General features: G+C 36.2%; 1 long non-coding RNA gene across 1 annotated transcript; it reads right to left on the reverse strand.

Moving 5' to 3' along the window:
- Positions 1-716: 716 nt before the first annotated feature.
- Positions 717-14,663, reverse strand: LOC121173372 (uncharacterized). Its single transcript, XR_005888086.1, has 3 exons — positions 14,617-14,663; positions 6,046-6,096; positions 717-795 (listed from the first exon to the last, which is right to left on the reverse strand). It is a non-coding gene; the product is annotated as an uncharacterized lncRNA (long non-coding RNA).
- Between the last annotated feature and the right edge of the window lie 7,623 nt (positions 14,664-22,286).

The raw sequence follows: 22,286 nt of genomic DNA on the forward strand, positions 1-22,286 counted from the left end.
AGGAAATTTGGGATGTTTACAGTGATACAAATCAATTTATTCCATAAAAAAATAGTATAACATAAAAATCAAACTTATGGTTACATTAGCATAAAAAATAATATGCATTACGCTATTAAGTTTTTAAGGATAAAAATACTACCCCTGCTCCCTAACACAAAACCCATGCCAATTTTCATTTGTTTAAGTTATCAATTTAAATTTGTGAAGTTATTATACACATGATTTGTTCTGGTCTCTAACTTTGATCTGCCAATATTTGTTCTCAACCTCATCTAACTAACTAATATTGATGTATAAATAAAAACTGCCCTTGTGCCGTTCTTTACAAATATAGGAGTCTAGGATAGTGATTAACTATTCAAATAAAGGACAAGTCATTTAAAATAAAGGGCATCAAACACATGTAGAGATTATAAAGGACAACTATTTGTTATAGTCAATTATGTTTTTAACAGAAAAATTGATTCTTAATACAAATATTCTAATTGGTATGAAGGACTTACTAGAATGTCATTCCACACAATCTCCTTTAGCGTTTCAGGTACGTCTTTCCAATTATTGTGGATAATGGGAACCTTTTCTCGCGCCACTACGCCTAGGTAGCTGTGGAACTTTTCACGCATCGGTCCGGATGCTCTCCCAGTAGCGGGATCCACATAAACTGCCGGTCTGGGCTGATCCACGGTTCTTAATGTCAATGTTCTCAACCGTGTCGTTGTTCTACTCCTCTTGGAAGTCGCCTCTGATTGACCATCGGACTGCGGAGGAGACGTCGGATCTGTGGCCATGATCCTGTAAATAAAATACACAATTAATATTAACGATTACATTTAGACATTAACAAAAGCAAAGGCGTAATACTAACATAATCATTATATTTACACATTAAACAAAGCATTACTTTCGCACTCAGCCTGTAGGGATGTTTTCCCATAGACCTTCATCATGATCTACACGATTTGCATGTCCATCATCCACTTCATCAGCTTCATTCATTGAAGGCAATTGTTTTTAAAAACCAGACATTTGACCAATGTCAAGGGTTGACTCATCATTATGGTAATTCATTCCACTTGGTCTTCCTTGCAGAGCCACACACAAACTTGAATTACATGGATCTTGTACATAGAAAACTTGTCTGGCTTGTGCTGCCATAATGAAAGGTTCCTCCATATATGCCACCTTACTAAGGTCTACCAAAGTAAATCCCAATGGATCTTGAAACACACCCGTTGTCCCGTTCACCCACTGACACTTAAAAACAGGCACTCTAAATGATGTATAATCAACCTCCCAAATTTCTTGAATGACACCAAAGTAAGACATGGATGCTCGAATGGGGTTGTTATCCGATGTACTGGAAAAGTGCTCCAAATCAGCATCAACACAGACCCCACTATTTTGTACCGAACTTTTATCATCTTGAGACTTTGTGTAGAATGAATAATTGTTAATGTCATACCCCTTCCATGTAGGGACATTCAGATTTGGGCCAATGGCTAACAATGTCAGTCGTCTGGAAACACTTTTATCAGCAAGTATTGTTTGTCTAAACCAATTTATGAAAGTTTTGTTGTGCTCTTGCAATACCCTCATCATGTTCATTTTGGGGTGACTATCTCTAACATGTTTTTTGTGAGCCTCTATGTACGGAAACACCTCTGTTGTGTTGTTTAATATATACAAATGTGCTTGTGACACGTCATGTCTAGTCATTGTCACAACATTGTATCCACGAGTACCCTTGCCGGCTATTGGCTGGTGATGCCGGGATGCAGGAACACCGACAGGTTTCAATGAGTCAATGTACTGTGAGGCAAACTCAATGTATTCTTCAGCAACGTATCTTTCCACTATTGAGGCCTTTGGTCGATGTCGATTCTTCGTATAACCCTTTAAGACCTTCATGTACCGCTCAACTGGATACATCCATCTAAAATACGTAGGACCACAACACCTTATTTCCCTTACCAGATGAACAACTAAGTGTACCATAATGTCAAAAAATGAAGGAGGGAAAAACATCTCCATTTGACAAAGGACAACGACAACCTCATCTTCCAAAGCATCCAATTGTTTAGGGTCAATGACCTTGGCACATATAGCATTAAAAATGAAACACAAGCGACTGATTGCAACACGGACCTTCTCAGGCAATGTTCCGCGGATTGCAACAGGCAAAAGTTGTTGCATTAACACATGACAATCATGCGATTTCAAGCCAACCAACTTAAGCTCATTCACAGACACAAGACTCTTGATGTTTGAAGAGTAGCCTTGTGGGACTTTGATATTACGCAAGCATTCACAAAAACTTCTCTTTTCAGCTGTTGACATTGTGTAACAGGCTGGGGGCAGATATGTCCTGGTACCTTTTGAGATAGGATGCAACACCTGACGTATACCCATGTCAACCAAGTCTTGACGACACTTGAAATCATCCTTTGTCTTGCCTTTAATGTTTAGGAGGGTCCCAATTAAAGAATCACAAACATTTTTCTCGACATGCATGACGTCTATACAATGCCTAACATGATGATCGGGCCAGTACGGAAGATCAAAGAAAATAGACTTCTTTTTCCACATGTTTGAAGTGGATGATGGTTTTTTTTTGGGACTTGCCGAACATATTTACGACATCCTTGACCCGCTGATATACTTCATCGCCAGTTAATGGATTTGGCGCGGTTTCATGTTCTTGACTTCCATCGAATGCCTTCTTCAATCATCGATACGGATGATACTGTTTGAGAAATCTTCGATGCCTAGTATACACAGTCTTCTTTCCATGTTTAAGTTGGCGGAAACTTGTATTCTGCTCACATATAGGACATGCGTGATGTCCTTTGACACTATATCCACTTAAATTTCCGTAGTCTAGAAAGTCATTGATGGTACAAAAAACCATTGCACGCAACTTGAAAGCATGCTGCAAATTTGCGTCCCATACATCAACCCCTTCATCCCAAAATTTCCGCAAATCGTCAATTAACGGTCTTAGATATACGTCAATATCATTACCTGGTTGTCTTGGACCAGCTATCATCATACTCAGCATAACATACTTTCGCTTCATGCACAACCACGGAGGGAGATTATAAATGAACAGCAAAACGGGCCACGAGCTATGGTTAGTAGTTAAGGTTCCAAATGGGTTCATTCCGTCCGTTGCAAGACCAAGCCTTAAATTTCTAGGCTCGGCCCCAAATTCAGGATACAGACGATCAATTGCCTTCCATTGCGGGCTATCTGCAGGATGTCGCATCAATCCATCTGATTTTCTGGTATTTGCATGCCATATAAGGTTTTTTGCATCTTCCCTATTAGCAAACAACCGCTTAAACCTTGGTATTATTGGGAGATACCAACACACCTTTGCTGGATGGCGGTCGGTGTCTGAGACTAGTACAGTAGAATCTCCGTTGGTCGGTCTGTACCTTGAAACCTCGCACACAGGGCAGTAATCTAGTTCAGCAAATTCATCTCTATACAAAATGCAGTCATTACAACATGCATGAATTTTTTCGTACTGCATCCCAACTGGACATAAAATCTTCTTTGCTTGGTAGTGATTCTTTGGCAAGACGTTATCAGCAGGAAGCATGTTTTTCAACAACATCAGCAACTCACTAAAACTCTTGTCACTCCACCCAAATCGAGCCTTCAAGTTAACCAGAGCTAACACAGCTGACAATTTTGTGAAAGATATGCAGCCGGAATACAAAGGCATTTTTGAATCAACTTCTATGTTGTCATACAACGCTGCATGTGCCTCTTCAAACCCCTCTTGCCCAAGATCGCGAATCATTTCTTCTGTAGGATTTCCGCTGTCTGTAGTAGCATCGTCAGGCTGTGACATGTCAGCTGTATCGAGGGATTCCCCATGTCATATCCACTTTGTGTAGCTACGAATTATTCCCTCACAAATAAGATGAGTTCTTATGTCATCAATTGTTTGGCACCTCCCATTTCCACACTTCACACATGGACAAAAAATTTTTCCACACATAGGTTGCGCTTTACTTTGAGCAAACTGCAAAAACTCTTCAACACCATTCTCGTACTCTTCAGTTATACGTGATGCGTTCATCCAACTTCGATCCATGTTACACCTTCTATGTCAAACGTTAGTGGCTTAGGGGTTACTTGACATGCATCACAAGCATAGAGCACCAATTGCAGTAGAAAACACACCAGAACTGCACCTTTTGTACAAAACACTGCAGTGGAAAACACATTAGCAATTGCAGTTAGTTGGACCAGCAATGCTAACAAGTAAAATGGTGCATGGCTATTTCAAGGGATTTGGCATTTTTCAGTTTGTTGGCCTCTATTACCAATGCTTATAAGAAAAAATCAAGAAAAACTGCACAAACGACAACATCGAAATTTAATGACGAAAGTGGTGTAATTGAAATTCAACATCATTTTTGAAACATTTATAAAATCAAATCAGCTGAATTTGGGAAAAATAATCTATGTCAAAGTAGCTAATTTCTGGTGGTAGAAGAAATTTCACTTCCCAATGGTGGCAGGATTTAAAGAGTATCTTTCAGCAGCAACACAATAACTGCTTTAATGATAATTTAAAGTGGAGGGTGGGTACGGGGTTCAATATTAGTTTCTGGAACGATTTATGGCTGGAGGACAACTGTAATCTCCAAGGAAAGTATCCACAATTATATGTAATAAGTAAACAACAGAATTCTCTAATTAATTCTATGGGAGAATTTGTGGAGGGCAGATGGGAATGGAAGTTATCTTGGAGAAGGGACTTTTTTGACTATGAAATACAAATGGCAGCTGACTTTCTAGAGGAGATTGATTCTGCTCACATACACCAATCCAGCAGGGATATTCTGTGGTGGAAGCCAGATCCTAATGGTTTATTTTCAACAAGATCTGCTTACAAGGTGCTGCAGGGGGCTCATCATAGTGTTAGTCAAGACAATGTTCTAAACACCATGTGGAAACTGAAAATTCCTCCAAAAGTGAGTGCTTTTTCGTGGAGACTCCTCAAGAATAGACTCCCTTCTAGGGACAATCTCAGAAAGAGACAGGTCACAATGCCTTCTTATAGCTGCCCTCTTTGTCATCATGAAGAAGAATCGATTAATCATCTTATTTTCAACTGTACAATGACAAGGAGACTTTGGTGGGAGCCTTTGAGATGGGTTAATAGAGTGGGTCCTTTTTCCACAGACCCAAAGAACCACTTTTTGCAATTCACTCAATGGAACAACAAAGCTAGTATAAACAACAGATGGAAATTTCTGTGGTTAGCTCTATCCTTCTCCATCTGGCATCATAGAAATGCCATGATTTTCAAGAACCAGCCGTTTGATCCTGAAAAGGTTATGGATGATACCTTGTTCCATACTTGGTCTTGGTTAAAATGTGCAGAGAAGGACTACACCAGGGACTACACCATCCATATGTAGCAGTTGCATGTGGAGGTCAAGACCAGGTTGTCTCATGAACGAGAACTCCATTAGCCATCTTCCAGCGGTCAATGACATGGTCTGCATGCAAGGGGACTAGAGAAATTTGAACAGCTTGCAATACATATTCTGGGGGTGGTCGGGTAAGGACATAAAAAGGCGGAGATGAAGAGATTTATTGTAGAATATTTCAGTACACCTAGTACTGAATTTTATACATAATATATTTGATTTTTGCCGTGCAAAAAAAAAAACAACAAAGGAAGGGTAAATGCTGAGACCTCTTCCAAGAGGTGCAGCATACATGTACTTAAGTTATGGGGTGTAGCTGGTCCACAATACCATCCTCTAATTTCATCTTTTCAACCACAATTGGGGTTAATTTATAGTTGTTCCTATAGTACCTATGGTACTCTCGTAATTGTACGATATTGGCACAAAAAGACATAATAAACATCATACTAGACAGCTCAAAAGAACAATTACACGACATGAATATGAAGGCATTAAACGAATACATGTTTTCAGGCATCATACATGTTTGTGATTTGTGGAATTTCAAAAACATATTTTAAACTATTACTAGAAACAATAAACACACCTGCAAATAATGAAAGGAGTTCTTTGGTGATTCTTTGGTGCCTGATTCAGCCTGAAAAATAATAACACTTTGGTCAATCAACTGCTTCTATGACAAACATTTGTGTAATATGTAGAAAATAATTTGTGGCAATCAACTTGATATGATACATAATTAAATTGCAAGGCATTTACTAAAGAAAGCAGTGAAGACAGAGTTCCAACAGTAATATATAAAGCTGAAATCATGGAAGAAGGTCTTCACTACATCATATTCTATGTTTGTTGAGAAAAAAAAATTTAAAAGAAACTATTTGTGTAACTTTTTAAATTTTTTAGCATATAATGTAATATAAATTACTTAATTTATATCTATAAATTTCATAATAGTGGTTATTCCACTATCTACTATCCTACTATACCAGTTTTGGGGTCAAATGCTCTGCATCTCTATTCAGGAATTGATAATGATGCATACAACTCTCATTGACCATATTAGCCCAGAAAGGGAGCTTGGACTAGCCTAGCCTGAGTCTAAAGGGTGAAGGTTCCATGTGATGGGGTTAAACTGGTGGTATATTGATGGAAAATTTAATGGGAGCTTAAATTGTGACCAGTCCTGATATCAATTGGTGGGAGGTATTTGTTTGATTGACTTAGGGATATTGTTGAAAATCAACCTATTGTTCATATGGAATTAGAGGTCAATTTGCTTTGTTAATAGGGCATAAACATTTATCAGGCTGGAGGGGTAGAGAAGTGAATGTGCAACGGGATGGGTTGAGGTTGAGTATATCTTGGATTCTATATCCAGATGATGCAAAGCCCCAAGCTGTTCACTCAACAGAGGCAATGGAGCCTGATAGGGGGGCACATCAGGTTTGACTGAGTTATATCCGAGTGCCATGGTACACAGTCCTTGAAGCTCTGAACTCAGATGAAGCTTCATAAGGGGCCACATCATGCTTAGTCAAGACATATCTGGACGGTACACTAATCAAATGGTTTTTTTCCCTAAAATACCAGAGAATGGAGTTCTTGCTCATAGTAATGCCACCAAAAATAAGAATCCAAGGAATGTAATTAGAAACCTTGAAACAAACACCCCCTTAGATCTTGGGAAAAAACTCTAACAAATGAATGAAATTAGAAACCAAGGAATGTCTATTTTTCCTTGATTACTAATATCAGCCTCTAGAGATTATAAAATTTGATTGCATCATACAAAGAAGGATTGGTGTAACAGAAAAGTGCAAGAAGGAAAGCTTTCCGAACCTAATTCTCATACAAGGATGTGAGAAAATGGGCTTCAAAGTAGAGTCTATGGCTATAAATTCCTCAGCAGATGACTATTGTGGTTCATGCTGTTATGGTTGCAGAACAGGAGATAAGAAGGGAACTGACTCCACTTGGTTGGTTGATTCTGTAGGCAATGGTGCAGTGATCCTCACTGGATGTAAAGCTGAGAGATTCATACTTGAAAATGTAAAGAATGGAATGAAGAAAAAGAAGTGCTTAGGAGTGATTGTTGCAGCAAGTTGGAGGACTAAGGTAACAAAGAAACTCCAAATTCAATACAAGGTAACCATCTCAGCATGTGGCTTTCTCAAGACTCGTCCTCTAATGATTTCTAGTGGACTAGTATGCTACGAAGACATAATTTGCACCAAGAAAATAATTAACTAGAAACTAAAAGTTTGCAGTGCAAACCTCCTATCATTTATGCTAAAACACACTGCATTATCCCATCTTCGCCATGAGTCCATGACAACTAAGAATATAGTGAGATTTCAACTCATGTAAGCAGACAAGAAGAGACCATAGTGACTGTTTACATTATTTCCTGTTTATATAAATTTGTCGTTAAATATTTAAAGAAAAGGAAAATACTAAACTAGAGGTATTCTGAATCGTGTTAAATAATTGAAGAGAGAAATTTATCACTCATAATAACTCTAATAGAATTGAGAGAAAGAAAGAAAAAAAAAAGATAAATAAGAAGGTAGAATGAATATAATTTTTCTAATAACTTAAGATCAACTTATAACTCTTGGAAAAGTTCAATAACAGAATTATAAAAGTTAAATACACAAATTGATTTTAACTTGTGTGAGAAATTCAATTTATTTTACAATCTTATTCTCTGCTCCTAGGAGCACTTATGAAATGTTTATACAATTATAGTGATACGGGGGTATGGCGATTGGATACAGAGGGTTATTGAGAAAATAATGATGTAACCATGCATGGAAGAGATTGCTGTCTCCTATCTTGATTTCATACTCCAAGTTGTTTCAATATGCCTTTTGCAGCATTGATAATTTGTTGAAACAGGCTGCTCAACTTGGACATATAGGAAGAGGAGGAGGAGGAGGATATATCCTAAGAGATATGTATCATCAGTTGAATAAACTTGGAATCTTTATCATCCATGTTTATTTTCCACTATAAACCAATCACCAGGGCATGATCAATTGTTCTTTCTTTACAACTAGTAGTGCTCTATTTTCTTCGTGAGGTCCCTTCTTCACAAGTTGAAGGATATATACCCTTCATCTTATTATAGATGTTACGCCCGTATTGCTACTCCAAACAAGTTTCAATTAAGTCTTTGCATAGTCACAAAGTATTTAGAATTGGAGGAATATTATTGATCGAGAAAGACAAGCCATAAAGTGAAAAACTCTAAAGAAAAATTCCATACTGACCCATTAACTCTCTGATGCTGTGTTTGACATATATAACGTTAACGTTAGCACCAAGCTGGATTTAATTTGATATGATTTAACTTCACATTATATATTATGCAAATATCATTTTTTATGTTTGGAACTTCACTAAGTCAGCTAGTGTACGTAAATAAGTATATATCCTATTATAAAAATGACTTCATATAAAGTGAGAGTCATATATAGTGTCTTCGACTCTTGGAGCGAAAAGGAAAATACAACTAAGTGTATGAAAATAAGTATATATACCTGTCGTAAAACCTTATGTTTATATTTACAGGATTAAGAACTAAGATAATGGATAAGATTTTATACCAATGAGCTTGGGTTAGTAAGAATATACTATTCAAAAACTTAGGCCGTGTTTGCCACATCTTTCCAGTCACTTCTAATTTTTTTTACTAACTTAGTTAAAAATTATTTTTAGTAATATTTGGCAAAAACAAGTTTGTTTAATAGTTATGTAACATTTTTCAAAACAGTATTTTTTAAAAATGCTACTTTTTAATTAGCTATTATTTTTTGTTAAAAAAATTGTCCTTAAAATATTTATAAGATTCTCTTTCACTTCTTTTTATGTAACACTGGATTTTATAGGTTACATTTTATTATATTTTTTGTTCTCTTCTTTCACTCATAATAAGTCAACAGTAGGGTTTTATTATTTTTTTCTATTTTACATAAGATGCTACCCTTTTATTATATAAGATGTTGATAATGATAGATAATAATATTATTTTATTTTCTATTATTATTTGAATATTTTTATATTACAGTATTTATTTTAATTATTCTATTATTTATAATATTTATTTTAATTATTCTATTATTTATAATATTTATTTTATTATTCAGCCATTAAACTTCAACATATTTATAGATTGTTTATTTTAACCATTCCTCTATTTCTATTATTTTGAACATTATACTTCAAGATAACTTAACATTATACCATTATATATACCATTAAATTTGATTACAAATACTTTAAAATGTATTATTTGAAATTAAAATGAAAAAAAAATAACATAATTGATCTACAAACAAAAAATTACAAGAATTTGAAAACTAAAATTATAAACACCCAAAATATACTTTAATCAATAAAATAAAAATACTATATAAGCATTTTTTTTTCACTCATTTTATATTTATTAATTACTTTAACAAATAATTTTATTAAATAATTATAATTTAATAAGTTAACTTCACAATTTTTAACTATATTAGCCACCAACTTTCAGATGTCAATTATTTTTAAGTATATTAGGTGAACTATTGAAGAAGAAGGCAGAGGAAGGAGTGGCTGTGAGGGTTCTGTTTTGGGATGATGAAACATCTTTACCCTTTGTTATGAACAAAGGTGACTTGAACAACCAAGATGAGGAAGCTTTTGCTTATTTCAACCACACAGAAGTAATATGCAGAAAGTGTCCCAGGTCACACCATATGTTCCCCACACTCTTTGCTCACCATCAGAAGACTATAATAGTGGACACCAAAGCACCCAAATCTATCAGTGACAAATAACTTATGAGCTTTCTGAGTCCCTAAAGCAGGACCTTGCTAGAGTAGAAGCTGAAAAGGAAGCTACCCTTGTTCAATATAACCAGTGCTTAGAGACAATATCTAAACTGGAGGAGAGAATAAAAGAAGTTGAGGATAATGCAATAAGGATTCAGGAGCATGCTGATATAGCAGAAAAAGAAATGAAGGCTTTGAAATTACAAGTCACTAAACTTAATGAAGAAAAGGAAGATGCCACTCTCCGTTATCAGCAATGCTTGGAGATAATTTCCAGTTTGGAGTATAAGCTCTCTTGTGCTGAAGAGGAGGTGCGTAGTCTTAATTCCAAGATAGTTGATGGGGTTGAAAAGTTACAGAGTTCTGAGCAGCAGTGTCTTCTCTTGGAGACATCAAATCACACGCTGCAGTCTGAATTACAATCTTTGGCACAAAAAATGGGGTCTCAAAGTGAAGAACTTAACGAGAAGCAGCAGGAATTGGGTACACTTTGGGGTTGCATACAAGACGAGAGACTGCGATTCATTGAGGCTGAAACTGCTTTCCAAACTCTTCAGCAGTTGCATTCTCAGTCTCAGGCAGAGCTTAGATCTCTTGATTCTAAACTTACCAGTAAAGTGGAAATACTGGGGAATGTGGAATGACGTAAGCAGGCTTTAGAGGATGAAGTACTCAGGGAAATCAATATCAAACAAAATTCTAAATGAGGTCAAAATTTCTTCATCTTTGTCCATACAAAATAAGCAGGATGAGATTTCGAATTTGAGGGAAACAATAGAGAAAGTTGAACAGGAGGTGGAGCTTCGAATTGATGAAACAAATGCTCTTCAGCAAGAAATTTATTGTCTTAAAGAGGAGCTTAATGATGTTAATAAAAAACATGAAGCCATCATAGAGGAGGTCAGGTCAACTGACATACACCCACAGTACTTTGGATCAGCTGTGAAAAAAATGCAAGATGAGAATTTAAAGTTGAAGGAAACTTGTGCGGCTGACAAAGGAGAGAAAGAAGCTCTTTTGCTAAAATTGGAAAACAAGGAGAAACTTCTGGAGAAAAATACAGTTTTAGAGAATTCCCTTTCAGACTTCAATGCCGAGCAGGATAGTGTGAGAGGAAAAGTAAATGTGTTGGAAGAAACATGCCAATCTCTTCTAGAGGAGAAATCAAATGTTGCTGCTGAGAAGGCCACCTTGTTTTCTCAGTTACAGTCCACAACTGAAAAGCTGGAGAAGCTATCAGAAAAGAGCAACCTATTGGAAAATTCACTGTTTGATGTCAATGCTGAACTTGAAGGATTAAGGGTGAAGTCCAAGGTATTAGAAGACACATGCCAATCACTTGACCATGAGAAGTCCAGTATCTTTCAAGAGAAAGAAACTTTAGTTTCACAGTTGAACATAACTCATCAAACACTAAAAGATCTTGAGGAACTGCACAGTTTATTGGAATTGAAGCATTTGGAACAAAAAGGAGAAAGGGAGTCTGCACTTCAAAAGGTAGAAGAGCTACTAGTTTCCTTATATTCTGAGAGGGAAGAGAATTCCAGAGTTTTGAAATTGAATGAAGATGAATTGGCTGAGAAGGAATTACAAATTCATATTCTACAAGAAGATGCAAATTGTAAGAAAAAGGAATATGAGGAGGAACTGGACAGAGCTATACATGCTCATGTTCAAATTTTCATCTTGCAGAAATGTGTTGATGATTTGGAGAAAAAGAACTTCTCCCTTCTAGTTGAGTGGCAGAGACTTTTGGAGGCTTCCAAAATGTCTTACAAAATGATATGTAAATTGTAATGACGTCTGGTTTTGCAATTAGTTTGTTTGCCAATGCTTTGTATTTTCAACCAATAATAGTTTGCGTGGTTAGGATAAAATGATTTTGTTTTGTTGATTATATCAACATGTGAAGCATGTAGGTTTGTAACATATGGTTCATTATTTCATTGGCTATGATTTATATGGAATAGATCAATTTCCAAATGTATCTAATTAAATAAACTACTTTTTTTTGTCTCCGTAAATTAGTTTCTCAATAATCTGCTTTTTAGTGGGGGGAAAACCAGATGGTAGGAAGATTGCTTGGATTTCTTGGAGCCAGTGCTGCACTCCTAAGCATATGGGTGGGTTGGGAATCAGAGATATTCAAAGTCTCAACAAGGCTTTGCTGTTCAAATGAAAGTGGCTGATGTTCCATCAACCAGACCAGCTTTGGACCAGAATTCTGAACTCTAAGTACAATGGCTGGAGGGGATTGGAGCATGGACCTAGAAACCAGTATTTTTCTACTTGGTGGGCCGATTTAAGGGCCATCTTTCAACATCAGAATGTGGTCAGTGCTGATAATCAAATCAGGTGGAAGCTGGGGAGAGGTGACAAATTCCTCTTTTGGGAAGATCCTTGGGGTGATGAAGGAGTTCCTCTAAAGGACCAATTCCCTAATTTATTCAATTTTTCTTCCCAAAGAGAGTTAAGGGTGGCAGAGGTGGGATCCTGGATAGAGAATGGGTAGGTCTGGAATATGGTTTGGAGAAGACACTTGTTTGATAATGAGGTGCAGATAGCCTCTAATTTCATTGATCACATCCACCAAATCAGAGTAAACAACAATCTCAATGATACCTGGGTTTGGAGAGCTGAATCCACTGGGATTTTCTCAACTAAATCTGGTTATCAAGTTATTAAATCTGACATGGATGATGAAGGTCAGTACCTGGGATTCAAGAAACTTTAGGAGGTCAAACTTCCTCCTAAAGCCCTATCTTTTGTTTGGAGGTTATTATGGGATAGACTTCCCACGAAGGACAACTTGATCAAGAGGCAGATTCAGGTAGATAATGATTTATGTCCCTTCTGCCATAGTCAACCCGAAACTGCATCCCATATATTTTTCACCTGTGGCAAAACTATGCCTATATGGTGGGAATTCCTTTCTTGGGTAAAAGAAGACAAGGTGTTTCACTACAGGCCTTTGGATAATTTTCTCCAGCACTACTCCTCAGCAACTTCAAAGGATTCTAACACAAGAAGGACAATGTGGTGGATAGCAGCTACAAGTTCAATTTGGAGGCTCAGAAATGATATCATTTTTCAGAATCAAACTTTTGATATCACTAGGTTGACAGATAGCACTCTGTTCCTTGCATGGACCTGGTTGAGGGGTTGGGAAAGGAACTTCCAGATTCCTTATTATAGCTGGTCTTCAAATATGTCTATAGCTTTTAGTTAAAGTTTTTGTTAGTAGGGTTTTCATTTGTGTAGGGTGTTGTATCTCCTGAATTGTCAGGACCCCCTTTTATGTATTATGTAGTACCTCTGGTACTTGTTATTTTATAATATATTATATCTTTGCCTTCCAAAAAAAAAAATCTGCTTTTTAGTAATAATTTTATCATAATCAGCATTTTCAGGTTAACTGTTTGGTGAATAATGAATGCACTGAAAATGGTCGACAATCAGATGAAGATCAGACTGTTATGGCACCAGATGCACTCTCTTACTTCCAAGACATGCAGAGAAGGATCAATGCAATTGCAAGGACAGTTAAGCAGTTAAATGAAAGTCTTAAACTGAAGAATGAAGAGAACATTCAAGCAAGCAAGCATGTTACTCAACCAGATCAAGCAAGGCCATCTATCCCAGTTACCGAGATTGAAGTTCTGCCGAAAGACATCATGCTTGACCAAATGCTTGAGTTGTGGGAAACAACAGATAAGGATGCCACGATTGGCAAGCAAGCTGAAAAGACACAGAAGATGGCTGCTGGCAATCATCAAAGAGGAACAACCAAGGAACCCAAAAATAGGTATCCTTCAACAGATTCCTTGGTGGAAAAAGAGTTGAGTGTGGACAAGTTAGAGGTCTCAAGAAGATTGACACTACCACGCGAAGAAGGGAACCAAAGCAAGATTTTAGAAAGACTTCATTGTGATGCACAGAAGTTGACAAACCTCCAAATCACCATACAAGATTTGATGAAGAAAGTAGAGATAAATGAGAAGAGCACAAAAGGAAAAAGTGTTGAGTTTGGTGAGGTGAAAGGGCATCAATCAAAATTGATATGGGTGCATTTAATACCAACTTACTGTATTGCCAGTAAGATTGCTGAATCAACCCCATGGTAACCATTCAGTCTACATCTTACTGTATTGCCAGTAAGATTGCTGAATCACTTGGCAAAGCATCAATCAAAATTGACACGCATGCATTTAATACCAACTTACCAATCAACAAAAAAAACTAAGATACACAAAGTTACCAACCAATAACAACCCATAAGAAATTTTTTTATTTTTAATCATTTCTAAACGCACAAAGTATATTTAATAAACAAAAAGTACCTTGTGGTTGTGGCAGCAATAGATTCAAAAGCTGGTTCAGTCCTTATGGTCTTCAATTTAACCTTCTTGAGTAACTCTTCCAATTGATATAACTTCCTCTGAAAAAATGTAACGAAATTAATTCAAACCCACAATAAGAAGCTTTGTTCACTGCAATTTCAAATTTCTGATTTATTACTCTTCTTCTTTTTTTTTATCAGCAAAAATAAATTATATATATATAACCTGGAAGTACCAGAGGTACTGATTACAGAGTTAGTCACCATAAAAATGGTTCCTCAGTCAGACAACATAAGTCTGATTGGGAACCAAAATATGGGAAGCAAAGTATACATATATTGATCCCTACTCCCTAATGAAACCCCTACTGCTGCAAAAAAATGATGTCTGAAGTTACTAGACCATTGATTAAAATGTAATGTAAAGTCCTTCTCCAAATTATGGAGCCAAGTCCACATTAAGAAAGTCGCGTCTTCAAATTACCGAGATTGAAGTTCTTCTAATAATATCCCCAATCATATAACAATATTTAATTGTTTGTTGTTAAGCACATTACTATTTATACACTTTAAATTTATGAAGCTACAAAGTATAAGATTTTTATGATGATATGTTAAAAATAAATTCTGAGTGACTATATGAAAACAAAAACAATGGTATCAATTGAATAATAACTGCAATTAATGACTCTAATTTGTTAGGACTAAGCTCAGACATATTTCTTTCTTCATGTAGGTGTTCAAGCTGCAACCAGATATTATTACAAATGTGGGGATAGTTCTATTCCAGCCATGACCCAAGAGCATTTCTTTTAGACTTTTCCAAAACCTAGTGCCAAATAATTATCCAACTCGAATAGCAGTTGTTGGACTCTTAGTTTCAGTTCAAGCTTAACAATCAGTGTCAACTATTCATCAAAACAAAAAACTACACAACGCAAATAAAAAAATACATTATTCAACAGTGGGGCAAGACGAAAGTTGTATCCAACCACTTGTGCATTTTTATAGTTATAATAATAACCCTAATAAGTGTGAAGACGAAAACTAGTACAGTAACGTAGATTCCTTTTGTCATTTGAATCCAACAGGTTATGCATATCTAATAATGGAGGAAAATAATCCAAACCACAAATGTATATGTAATAAATCCAGATACGAAAAACGCGAAACCAAAACCACCAAGAACATAAACTTCCTTAGTACTGTGACTTAAGTAAACCCTTTGGCCTTCAAATCCTTTTGGCATATTCAACGATGACATTGTTAGGGCAACTCAACACATTAATAATCACATTTTAAAAGTCTTACTTAAGTAAACCCTTAATACTATAACACATATATATCACCAAACAAGAACTCAAAAACTTCGACATCCTTACCTTGACAGTAGCAAGGTCGCGACACCACTCCAAAGAGCACGACTTTGACTATGGCGGTGGTGGGAACAATAGGTAGCTAGGGTGGGCACGACGGAGGTCAGGGAACGGCAATGTGAGGGTGGGCACAAAGGAGTCAATGGAAAGGAGATCGAGTGGGATGAGTTCACAGCGCGCTAGGTTTTAGGTTTTTGCTATAGGATTTTCGAAGACAGGAGATGAAGTGTTCAATCAATGGAAACACGAGTATATATAGTACAAAATTTAAGACGGTGTATAAGCAACACCGTCTTTGTATCCTTTTATTTCTACGACGGTGTCTACAAACGCACCGTCTTCGATAAGTTCAACCAAAGGTACAAAGACGGGGTTAAATTCAAACGTTGTCGTTTACAAAATGTACCGTTTAAAAATCGTATATATTTACGTAAATGCCACCGTGTGCACTACTACGTCGGATACTGTATGACCGACGTAGAATGTGCGTCGTAAAATAGGATATTTTTAGTAGTGATATATATGCTAGCTACTTTGGCAATTGGCATCATAGCCTAAGTTTATTATTATGTGTATAGTATGTTTCACGAATTAAAGTTGTAATGATCTTCTAGCTAGGCTATGAACTCATCACATATTACCCTTTTTCACCCTTTGCCTCTGTTGTTCAGAAATCAACACTGTTGTTTAAAAATTTAAACAACCATTCATATGTCTTAACGCTGAGGCTTGTTGTCTCATAGACCCCAAAACTCAATAAAGAACAGAGGATAAGAAAAATATTGCATAAAAGGTAATATTCTTTGAGAATTATCATAACAGAATGAGAACATTCCTTTATTGTAGCAACTAATTGAGTGAGTAAGGTAATAGAGATAACAAAATGTAATAGTGGAATAGTGAAATGGGGATAATGGCTTCAAACGAAATCCCCAAAGCGGGTAGGCTTTCTGATGGTCCTACTGGGCCTGGTGTGGGTCCACGTCGTTGATGTGGTCTCCGATTTCTTAATAGTGCGGGTTGCTATCATTGTGCTGGTTGTGAAGCGTTCACCCGCTGCATGCTACCATGAAGTTACATCAGTATGACAAATCATAGCCCCACCTCGCAGTGTAATTCCACCACAATTTGCATCGATTTTTCCCCCTTTCAAATCTTTTTGTCAGTTATAGTAATGACTAATTAGCTGGCATGGCAGGTATGTTTTGTCCTGCCGGTTGTTTGGGTGGTTGAGGTTTTGAATAACCCGGGTCGGTGTTCTCTTCTTTTATTCATTTAAAAGTATGGGTCTGTTTGGTGAGAGATGGTACTGGTTTATCTTAAGCAAAAGTTTGAAACTTCTTGGAACGTAGAAGATCTCACCAAGATAGTTGAATTCTCACGTTTTCCATCACTAAGCTACCACCTGCTACCACCTCTATAGTATTTTGCAAAACTTTTTCTCAAAGTTGCTTTCAAACTATTCAATTTTTACATCTACGTCATTTCACGAGAAAATAAAAAATAAAATAAAGAACCAGTAGATAAAATAGAATTCGACAACTTTTAACAATTATTTAATCCCTACCAATCAAACTTTTTTGGGGAGGAGGGTGTCTATAAGAGTTATACAGTTAATGTTACTCTTACTCATAAATTATTTCTATTTACGATAATATATATTGACTAAGTTTTCCATTAGTTCTTATATACCAGGGGATGCTTGTGAATGATTAAAAACGACAACTTCCTTTTAGTTGTTTTTTCTTTATAAATTTTAAGTTAATTATAATAGCTGGTTATTTAATTATGACATTCTGATTTAGCAAAAAGTATATTATATTGAAAATATTAACATCTTAAATTGTTTAATTAAACTGATATTTTTTTAATAAATTATAGTCATATCACGAAGCGAGTTCATTGAGTTTTTTTCCTGTACTAAACTACTTCTCTCTCCATAATGCCTAAAGTACACTACTTAGAAAAAAATTTCCCAAAGTACACGTCTTTTTATCTTGCACTTGGAAGTCGGGTTTCCGTTCTTCAGCTTTTTTCTTTCTTTCTTTTATTTATTTATTATTTATTGTAAATTAAAATTTAATTAAAGTTAAATATTATATTATATAAAATTATTTTTAATAGATTTTAAAAATATTTATTTAATAAATTAATTTTAGAAAAATTATTTTATAATTTTGTTATTAAAAAATGATATCATTAGATTTAATTATTTTTGTTATATTATTTAATTTATTTAAGATATTTTTGGTTAAATATTTGTTTTAAAATCTGAATTTTTTATAATAATATATTGATTTTAGTAAAAATAGTAAATTTTAAATTTAATTATTTTACTAAATATAATTACTTTATTTATGTCATTAGATTTAATTAAAAATGATAAAACTAAAGCTTTCAATAATTTATCTATAGAAGAATATTACACTGCATTATCAATAAAATATTTAAACAATGGTAATTGACTAAGGAAAAATTTAAGAGGATATATTTAGACAATTGTTTCTGTTATGATCATGTTGTCGGCAAAGTCCACATTTTTTTCTACTTGGTCGTTCATTGTCGTCTTTGTCCATCTAAGTAAGAATGCGAGTTGAAACGGGACGATCATTTGCAGTCCTCTTTCTCCTTGGATCAGGACCCCACTGATCTCCTTCATATTCTTGCCACATTGATTCGTGTGGCAATAAACCAAAGGAGTTGTCGTAAATGTGCAAAATGTGTTGTAAAGTGAATAACATTGACACATAGGTCATGGGATCAACATTGACAGATTTACAGGTAGCCATGACGTAAGAACACGGTAAGTGTTTAGCTTGATATTCACCACAATCACACTTTTGGGATCGTAAATTACTCTAAACCTTCCAGGTGGCCTTGGTGTTTCAAGTGGGGATTGAGTCTCTGTTATAATAAAAGTGTGATTGTGTCTGTCGAATTCATTTACAATGTGTGTATTAGATTCTTGTTGATTGCTATTCATTGCATCGAAGACGACTTCAGAATACTGTGAGCCAGAGTTGATCATTGCCTGAGTTTGTCGACCTCTATTAGCAAAAAGTTATGCGGTCTTGAAATACGTCTCCTCAACCAACGATGACACCGGCAAATGTCTTGTGTTTTTTAACATGGAATTAACAGACTCCGACAAATTGTGCAATATGGCGCAGACAAAAGAAATAGGATGTGTCCTGGACCCATAAGTTACTTGGGTTGTTGTAGGCACTTATAATTGAGGGGTGTCGGTCTGAAATGAGAGAAATGTTAATTTGCAGAGTAACATGTCTTCTCAAATTCTTTAGAAAAAACCCCCCAAGCTGAAGTTGTCTCCCCTTCTACAATGGCGTAAGCAATTGGGAATATATGATTAGCTCCATCTTGTGCGGTAGCTATCAACTTGTGCCAATATACTTCCCGTAAAGCCATGTACCATCTACTTGTACTATGGGTTTGCAATATGCAAAACCATTAATGCATGGACCAAATGACCAAAAGACACGTTTGAACAATCTTTTGCCCGGTACTATTTGTCCCCCCTCATACAAGGATTCTGTTTGAGCAGCGACCACAGTCCCGGGGATACAAGATTGCAAAGCTCCGAAAAGTTTTGGCAGTTTGGTGTATGATTCTTCCCAGTTTCCATGAATCATCTCCAACGCTCTTTGCTTTGCTAACCATGTCTTCTTGTAGGATGGCGTATAATTCATGAACGTTTTGATCTCTGCAATCAACGTCTTGATGGAGACGGTTGGGTTTGTTTTGACAATTGGTTGGATGATCTATGCTATGACGTGTTTGTTGAGTTGGCGATGATCTTGTCTGAGCATCGGCATGAGACAAGTGTGATGACCTTTGATGCTCTTGATAATCCATTTGTTATGCCTCTTTGAATTGCATGCGCCCAAGCTCCATGTACAACCATTTTCATGTAACTTGGAGATGAAGTTTAGCCTTTTCTGGTCAGAGTAAACTGTTCTGCAATCAAAATGATTTCTGATGTTGTATTCTTTGATTGCTCGAATACATTGTGCTTTGTCATCGAAGGTCAAGCCAACCTCGAGTATAGCGACTGGTGGTTGTACATTGTGTTGCTAATGAACAAAATGGTATTGATCAATGTAGTGTGGTAGGTGGTCAAAGTTCAAGTCTACTGGACACCTAGGTTACTGATATTGCAATGGAGGTGATGGAGGTGTCGTTGGTCTGCCAACACCCTCGTCATCGGTTTGGTCATCACTTTGGTCATCACTTTGGTGATTGATGTGATCAAACAACTGTTGATCCTCATCCTCAGTAAACTCATCCATGTTTTCATCATGAAATCGTATAATGGGATCTTCGTTAGCAATGGGATGTTCATCTCGGTTTGATGTTTGGGTTTGTGGTAGTTGTGAAGGTGGCGTAAAGGGGGATGAAGGATGATTTTGTTGGTCAAAGGAGGTTTGTTGGCCATGAAAAAAAGAATCGTTCTCTGATAATATTTGTGTGTATGAAGTATAAATGTCAAAGGGGTCTTGTGATTCAAGGTTGTTGTATGAAGATACTGAATTATTGAGGTCGATGTTGTTGTACGATAATTGTTGTGGAGGCGGTAGTTGTAGTTGTGGACATGAAGGTTGTGGAGATGATGGTTGTTGTTGAGGAATAAGCTCAGTAACAACATAGAATTCGGCAGAATTCAATTGTGGATTCTGGATAATTGTTTCCATCGCGCCTCTAAGATCATCATTGTCGAATAGTTGAGCTGAAATAAAACGTGTCTTGTGACGCCCTCTACCCCTCACATATATATTGACAAAGGAATAAAAATCTAAATATTAATTAATAGTATTTTTTTTTACATTTGTAAATACAAGTCTTTCAAAGGGATAAAAGGCTCACATTCACTTTCTTCTACATCATATTCAAACTTGTCCAAATAAATAATAAAGTTATCTCGGTTTAAACAAGACCGTCTAAGACTTCATACAATTAATATAAAATCCTATACCCCAATGTCACATCCTATCAGAGCGTTGTGTCTCGACGTCCTTCAACACAAGGTTCCTTAAATCAATTCACCTAGTCGTCTGCTCCCCCAAACACAAAGTTCAAGATCATCACAGGATCCAAATACAAACAACACACGGGGAGTGAGTTATCACGGCAAATTTACGTGGGAGGGTTGGTTTTAGAAACTTTTTACTGAATAGGGTCTGATTTATAAGAAATTACGGGGGGGGTTTGTTTTCTACGTGGGTGCCGCCATTGACACCGGCGGGAAGCTTGAACCGCCAGTGGCAATGGCGGGATAGGGGCTGACTAGGAGAGAGGGGGAGGGGTGCCGCCAGCAGCAATGGCGGGATGGGGTAAAACAGGAGAGAGAAGTGTCCCGCCCTTGGAGATGGCGGGATAGGAGAGAGCGGTACCGCCAACAGTGGTTGCGGGACAGGGGAGAGAGGATCCCGCCAACAGTGGTTGCGGGATAGGCTTGGGAGAGAGGATCCCGCCAACAGTGGTTGCGGGATAGGCTTGGTCTGCACAAAACTATCTTCACGTGATATTTGAAGATTCACTCTTTTCACTTTTAAATAGTAAAGATGCAAAATGCAAAAGACTTAATTAAACTGTACACGTTGCAATATATACTAACTTGGAGATATTTAAAACCTATTGCTTACGAAGGATGTGTTTGAATTTCTTGTAGAAATTTTTTAAAAGTTGGAGTTATGTTTAGTTGCTTTTGAAAAGTATGTTTGAGAGTAGATTTTTTTTTTTGTTTAATTCAGTTTGTGAAAAGTAAGATTTATAATATTTTTATAAATTCAAGACAAATAAGACTTATAATACTTTTATAAAATTCAGTTTGTAAACTTAAATTTACTAATCCAAACATGCAAGACGATACTTAATTATTATGCTATGCTATGAGAGAAAAAAAAATGCTGAGTATTAGAAAAATATTTTAAAAATTATTTGAATCTTCAAATATCATAGTATACGTGTGTAAATATCAGGGGGAGAGAGAGGTTGTGTTTGTGTGGGTTACGTGTGTGTGGGTTACGTGAATGAATGAAGGATTGTACCTTTTTCTGAAAAGCCTGCACACCTATGTTCACGTGAATGAATGAAGCACCTTGCAAGCAATAGCTTTCAAAGGTTCTGAAAAGGCTGCATATATAGCATGTTAACGTTAAAAAAAATTTGAACGTTGGGGGTGGGGTTTAAGTTTTGGGCTATAAAAAAAATGTTGAAGTCATTATTCTTTACGTTTTACGTTTACACAACTTCCTTAGTTTGCTTTCTCTTTCTTTCT

Source organism: Glycine max, chromosome 13 (assembly GCF_000004515.6).
Source record: "Glycine max cultivar Williams 82 chromosome 13, Glycine_max_v4.0, whole genome shotgun sequence".
NCBI lineage: Eukaryota > Viridiplantae > Streptophyta > Magnoliopsida > Fabales > Fabaceae > Glycine > Glycine max.